Genomic DNA, 7,873 nt, shown 5'->3' with positions numbered 1-7,873 from the left:
TGATGAGTTGTTCGACATGGCTAAGGGTTTTGAAGCGATCATTTTGAGAAAGAGTGGTTTTACCTTTGGCAAAAGAAAATGTGAAGGTTCGAGTCAATCGAATTTTTCAAGCAAGAAAAACAAGAAGGGCTCTGAAAGTGTTAATAGTGTGAAGAATAGTGTTTCCGGAGATTTTCCTTATTCTTGCCACAATTGTGGGTGAAAGGGGCATATGGCTTGTTATTGCACGAACCCGAAGAAAACCAAACTCACTTATTTTAATTGTAATAAAGAAGGACACCGGAAGTCAGAGTGTCCCGATTTGTATGGTGATCAAGTGAAAAAGTTAGAGAAAGCGACGGGTACGGCTAGGGGTCGAAACTATTTGATGACCCATGATGAAGGCAAGCAATCCAACGAAGTTGTCTCAGGTACTTTCATGGTTAACTCTAATCCGACAAGGATACTACTTGATAGCGGTACTAATTTATCGTTTGTGTCTCCGCGATTTGTGTCTAAGCTAAGTTAAGTCATCCGGTAGAAGTCGAAATAGCGGATGGTAAGACGGTGCTAGGGGTTGATGTTTGTAAAGATTGTGATGTTGTGTTTGGTACCAAAACGTTTAAAATTGATCTCATTCCGATGACTTTGGGTGAGTTCGATATTGTTTTTGGTATGGATTAACTCGATTGTTATAGAGCCGATATTGTATGCCATGAAAAGTCTATTCGTGTGAAGACCCCTAGTGGGGGAGAGTTAATTATTCATGGCGAAAAACGAAGAAGACTTGTGTCATTATGCACTTATGCACGGGCACGTCGTTTCCTTAGTAGTGGTGGCATGGCTTTTCTTGACCATGTAGTTGATACTCGTGAAGAGCCACCATCCATTCGTGAAATTTCGGTGGTTAATGAATTTGAAGACGTTTTTCCGGATGAATTACCGGGTGTTCCGGCGGAAAAACAAGTTGAATTTTGCATTGAGTTGGTTCCGGGGGCTACTCCCATTGCTAAAACTCCTTATCGTTTAGCACCAACGAAAATGCAAGAGCTGTTAAATCAAACCCAAGAGTTGCTTGAAAGGGGTTTTATCTGACCGAGTGCTTCGCCGTGGGGCGCTCTGGTTTTATTCGTGAAGAAGAAAGATGGTAGTATGCGGATGTGCATCGATTATCGGGAGTTGAACAAAGTGACGATCAAGAATCGTTATCCATTGCCTCGTATTGACGATTTATTTGACCAACTCCAAGGCGCGACGTATTTTTCTAAGATTGACTTACGGTCCGGCTATCACCAAATGCGGGTCCGTGAGTAAGATATTGAGAAAACGGCATTTCGAACGCGTTACGGGCATTTTGAGTTTGTAGTTATGCCTTTTGGTCTTACGAATGCACCGACGGCATTCATGGATCTTATGAACCAAGTGTGCCAACCTATGTTGGACAAGTTGGTAATTGTGTTCATCGCCGACATTCTTGTCTATTCTAAGAGCATGAAGGAACACGAACGTCATTTGCGCGAAGTGTTGAAGATGTTGCGGAAGGAGAAGTTGTATGCGAAACTCTCCAAGTGTGAATTTTAGCTAAGGGGGCTTCAATTCCTTGGCCATATTGTGAACAAATAAGGTATTCAAGTAGATCCGGGGAAGATAGAGACGGTAAAAAGTTGGGAACAACCGACTACACCTACGGAAATTCGAAGTTTTCTCGCATTGGCCAGTTATTATCGTCAGTTTATCCAAGACTTTTCTAAGATCGCTTCTCCATTGACAAAGTTGACGAGGATGAACGCGAGATTTAATTGGGAAAATGAGCAAGAGATTGCTTTCCAATTGTTAAAAGAAAAGTTGTATCAAGCTCCGGTGTTAGTATTGCCGGAAGGGATAGAAGATATGACGGTTTATTGTGATGCTTCTTTAAATGGGCTCGGGTGTGTTCTAATGCAACGAGGTAAAGTCATCGCTTATGCCTCTCGAAAATTAAAGGAACACGAAAAGAGATATCCGACTCATGATCTTGAATTGGCAGCGGTGGTTCATGCGTTGAAAATTTGGCGCCACTACTTGTATGGTGTCAAGTGTACGATTTATTCGGATCATAAAAGTTTAAAACATCTCTTTGACCAACGAGATTTGAATTATCGTCAACGTAGATGAATGGATGTGGTAAAGGATTATGATTGTGAGATACTTTACCATCCGGGTAAGGCGAATGTGGTCACGGATGCGTTGAGTCGAAAGAGTCAACATCGGGCAATACGAGTAGGATCGTTACGCATGATTATTACTAACGACTTTCTTGTAAAGCTTGGTGAGATTCAAATTGAAGCTTTTGTTAACAACAAGTATGAAGAACGAATTGTGGGGCAAACGGAGTCTATTACCTTAGGCCCGCATGCGTTGTTGTCCTTTCAAGGAAGAGTGTGGGTGCCTAGAATGGGAGATTACCGATAATTGCTACTTGATGAAGCGCATAAGTCAAAGTATTCTATTCATCCGGGCGCGACGAAAATGTATCTTGATTTGTAGAAAGAGTATTGGTGGCCGGGCATGAAACGTGATGTTGTTAAGTATGTTGAACAATGCGTCACGTGTTTGTAAGTGAAGGCCGAGCATCAAAATCCGTATGGTATGTTACAACCACTAGAAATTCCGAAATGGAAATGGGAGCACATTACCATGGATTTCATTACCAAGTTACCAAAGACGGCGAGAACCCAATTTGATACGATTTGGGTGATAGTTGATCGATTGACGAAAAGTGCTTTGTTACTTCCCATTCGAGAAATGATATCGTCTGAGGCCTTGTCAATATTGTTTATCAAGGAGGTGATATCGAGACACGGGGTTCCTATATCTATTGTTTCAGATCGGGATACTCGTTTTACATCTCGGTTTTGGGAAAATTTTCATGAAGATATGGTTACACAATTGAGATTGAGCACGATGTACCATCCTCAAACGGACGGTCAAACCGAACGTACGAATCAAACATTGGAGGATATGTTACGGGCGTGTATTATCAATTTCGGTGGTAGTTGGGATGAGCACTTGCCCTTGGTGGAATTCTCGTACAACAATAGTTATCATGCTAGTATTGGAATGCCACCTTATGAGATGCTTTATGGGCGTAGGTGTCGAACTCCGATTTGTTGGGGGTGAAGTGGGACAAAGGGAAATCGGGAGTACTGATTTGGTTTTAGAGACGAATAGTAAGATTGAAATGATTCGAACTCATTTGAAAACAGCTCAAGATAAGTAAAAGTCGTATGGCGATAAGCGTAGACGATCGATTGAGTTCCAAGAAGGTGACATGGTGATGCTTAAGGTTTCGCCATGGAAGGGTATTATTCGATTTCAAAAATGGGGAAAGTTAGCTCCTCGGTTTATTGGGCCATTTAAAATTTTAGCTCGTGTTGGTGAAGTTGCGTATCATTTAGAATTACCCGAAGAGCTTGCGGGGATCCATAATATATTCCATGTTTCCCATCTCCGTAAGTGTCTTGCGGATGATTCTTCATGGGTGCCATTAGACGAGATTGAGCTAAATAACAAGTTAGAGTATGTTGAGGAGCCGATTGCTATACTCGATGAAAAGGTGAAAATGTTGAGAAATAAAGAGGTGAGAACTTTTAAAGTTCAATGGCGTCGTATTAAAGGTTCTGAGTTTACGTGAGAGCCTGAAGAGTTTGTATTGGTGTATCTACCCTCTTGTCATGCGGCTTGGATCGCGAGGACGCGCTCCGATTCAAGTGGGGGAGAGTTGTAACACCCAAATTAGTATTGTACAGAAGTTTAAATAGAGTACATGAAGTGTGGGAAGCATTGTGTAATTAAACAGAGGTCAGAGTCTACCCAGACCTTGGTGCGCGCCGCGCAGGGGTAAGTGTGCGCGCCGCGCACTGCTCCTGTGCACAGATTCCTGCTTTTTAAATTAAAGTTAAATGAGGGGCATTCTTGGCTTTTCACACGGGGACGAGTTTAGGGCATTAGAAGCCAGTTGTATGGTGGTTGAAAACACATTCAACACTACACCAACCTCATCTCCTCCCCAAATTAAAGTTGTAGAGTGAGAAACATTTTGAGAGAGAGAAAGCTCAAATCAAGGAGGAAGAAGTTGATTTTGGGCCAAAGCGCGTGTATTAAAGTTGTTCATCTAATCACTAGCTACGTTGTGACTGTGGTGGTATGCTCTAATCTTGAATTCCTTATTTTAATTTGTTTAAGGGTTAGGGTTTTGGGTTAGTGATGAACATAAAACCCATATTTGGTGATTTTGGGTGTTCTTGGGTAAGATTGGGGTCATGAGGACTCAAAGATGACTAACCTAGGGTTTTGAAATGGTAAATGAATTCATGAGTCATAATTGGTTAATTAATTACTAGCACACCTAGTTATTAAGTGAATGGGTGTTAATTGGGTTAGTGGATGACCCGAAATGGGTGTGGTAACTTTAAAATGGTCAAATGGGTAATGATTAACCTATTTGGGAAAGATGGGTATGAAATACCCCAATTTGGTATTAGTTAGTGTTGTTGGACCTTAATCACTAGCTTTTAGTGATTTATGATGATCTTGACCTTAAATGGACGGTTTTGATATAAATGGGTCATTTAATGCATTTAAGTCATTAAATGTACAAGAGTGAATTGTTGGTGTTTAGTCCAACTAGTTTGTGTGTTGATTGAGTACTTAATGTATTTGGTACTTTGCTTTGAAGCTTGCGGAAGTATAAAACTGTCACCGAATCGTTAAGGTGAGTGGAATAATTATGCATGTATGTATATAATGTATTTATTTGCGTGGCGTGAAATGTAGGGTAGTCGAGGTGTTAAGACACCACATAATACGTAACAAATGGGTTAGTCGCGGTGTTAAGACGCCACTTCGAAAATTAATGGAACGTGGCGTAGTCGCGGTGTTAATACACCACATAATATGTAATGAGTGGGTTAGTCACGGTGTTAAGACGCCACTCCGGGATTTAATGACATTTGGTTAGTCGCGGTGTCAAGACACCACAATGTCATAGAGGGTGGGTTAGTCGCGGTGTTAAGATACCACCCGGGGGGTTAGTGATACGCGGTGTTAAGTACACTAATGGATGTTGCAAGCTCCGATGGTCTTTGCAAACACAATCTCCTTGTATGAATGGTTAACCATGGGTATGTGATTGTTGGATAGCATATTATATTGTTCATGTTATATGCTATCGTTTGTGCTAGCTCGTGATATCATGGATTTAGCGTCGTACGTTGAAATGGTATGCTAATTTAAAATGCTAGCGTGTATGAGATATTTGTGTAAGTGATGGCAAGTAAGTAGGTTATATATGTATATGTATAACTATTGCATTCACTAAGTGTTAGCTTACCCTCTCATTGTTTACTGTAATACCCCGTCAGAATCCATTAACGGAATATTAACTCCTGGTCCCACAGTTTAGCGGTCACGCCCTCTATATGAGACGTTTTCGAAAAGTATTCGCATTAATTGTCAAATCAAGTCATTTATTAAAGAAAATGTAACTGGAAAACGTTTGACATAAATGACTAAGGTATATGAACCCAAAACATCTCGAAATAAAGTAGTTTAAATGCGAATATTTGTTCTTGCAATGAAAATGATAAATATGTTGGACACCGTCCAGTTCTAGCAGCAAACAGCATAATAACTTCAGTTAAGCGGAAGCACTACCTCTATGTACCTGAGATGAAACATGCAAAACATCAACAAAAAACGTTGAGTGAAACTATAGGTTTAGTAAATCATTTCATAAGTTAGGCCACAAGATTTTCTTGGAAAACATCATAAGAAAAGTATACATTATCATGAGCACTTGATTATAATGCTTTAACCATTGCGTGAGCCGAGCACACATCTTTAGTTTATCCTATCATGGCGATACACCGATCAAGTGTACGAGTAACAACAAAATAAGCACCAGTTATGTTGAGGTGAGGTTTGTCAAACCTAACGGTATCGTCCCTATAAGTCGAGCTTACAAAGTAACTAATATAATCAAGCTAAGGGATTTTTGATCTGAACTCATATGTATATTCTTTATAAGTTACTTGTGCCTAATATGTAAAACATTTAGAAAAATCATGCATCTCATCCCTGTAAAAATGTAGTAGGGACTGTAGACTCACCTTAGCAAAAGCACTTGTAAATTTCTTTGCAAAACGTACGGTTTTCGAACAATCTTGACTGAACAACACAACCTAAATAAGTAAATCATCTTAAGTATACACTTATAGGTCAAACCATGTCAATCCATAGTGTACGCAAAGTCCTAGTGCTCAGACTGACTTAACGAACAAGTAAAAGTCAACTAATCCAAGCAAGTCGACCAAAGTCAACCCTAAAGTGAACTCGGTCAAAGTGGTCAACTAAAGTCAAACATCTTAGTAGGTCATGCAAACATGGTCAACAAGTCAAACCTAGGTTAAGTATCACTTTACAGGTCATAGTTAAGCATATTGCACTTTTGCACCTTAAAGCACGCCTTAGAAATTCGTACGTCGTAGAAAGATCCAACTATAGCTCATAGCACATAAATCATTAAATTATGAACAACTCCAGATCATAACTACACTTAAAATCAATTCCAAAAAGTCCAGCCAAAGCCTCATACGATATATAAAAGTCCAATATCAGAAAGGGTCTAATATAGTTTATTACAACAATTTCTGCTTGCGCGTCAGTTTTTAAACATTTTTCAAAACATATAGAAAATAGATTTTGATGAACGGCCAATTGGAGTCATCTCAAAACATCTCAAGGTTTTAGTTATAAAATAATCAGAAACATTTCTTTAGCCAATTTTTACAGTTTCACAAACCTTTACAGACTTTTCAGTTTTTAATCATCATCTGGACACATCACTTAGACGAGCATATATCTCATGGCAAATCACGTTCTTGCAAGTTTGCATACCAATGAAACATGTCAAGTAACATATAAAATAACATATTCCAGAAGATCAAAGTCTCAATAAATTCCTAGTTCACTCTAGAAATTTTTATGTCACTTTGAAAACCGATTCAGCTCACTTTAAGAACCAAATCTTCGTTTTGACGTAACGGGAGCATTACATAACCTTTTGACGCAAATCTTAAGCCCAAATTTCATAACTTTTCATAAGGAATACAGTAGTAAACTTTTTATAAGCTAAAACTCAAAGCATGCAACTCAGAAAATTCGGATTACGCACATAACCTAGTCAAATCTTCGATTAAGCATATCTCAAGCATACGATAACGAAATCACGCAAAATCGGTGTCTAAAATTAATAAATTTTTGATATCTTTACATTAAAACATGTTAAAAGATCAGTTCTCATGTCAATTAAATCATATCATTAAAATAAAAATTCATTTTTCATGTAAACAACGTTAATTAAGCAATCAAACGATTAATAACAACACAAGACACAATTAATTGAGCACTAGACTCTAATACACTATGTAATTGCATAAAAATCAGATTTATAAAAACTAGGGTTAGAAATCATACCTCTAATGATCAAATTGCTTATATCACCACGTGTAGAACGATTAAAGGAACGACTTTCGTGCACGGGGTTTCTTCCAAAAACAACTTTTGATGGTGGTATGGTGGTGGTGATGGCCGACGGCCAAAAATAGGGAGAGGGGAGGGAGATGTCGACTAAACAAGGGAGTAGAATGAGGGTTTCTAATTCTATTTTTCCTTTTATTGTCCCCTTAAGCCCTAATCTCACCACTAATGACCCAATTAGCAATTTAAAGTCCAACAAGGGGTTCCATTGTGGGGGGGGGGGGGGGGGGGGGGGTTTGGCCGAATGGCCCTTCTAGGGGTGTCCTGGGCTCAGTTTTGCTTAATTACTCATATGCGCGTGGTCCGTTTCGAGTGC

This window comes from Rutidosis leptorrhynchoides, chromosome 2 (assembly GCF_046630445.1).
Source record: "Rutidosis leptorrhynchoides isolate AG116_Rl617_1_P2 chromosome 2, CSIRO_AGI_Rlap_v1, whole genome shotgun sequence".
NCBI lineage: Eukaryota > Viridiplantae > Streptophyta > Magnoliopsida > Asterales > Asteraceae > Rutidosis > Rutidosis leptorrhynchoides.
Note: the sequence above shows the minus strand (reverse complement) of the source record.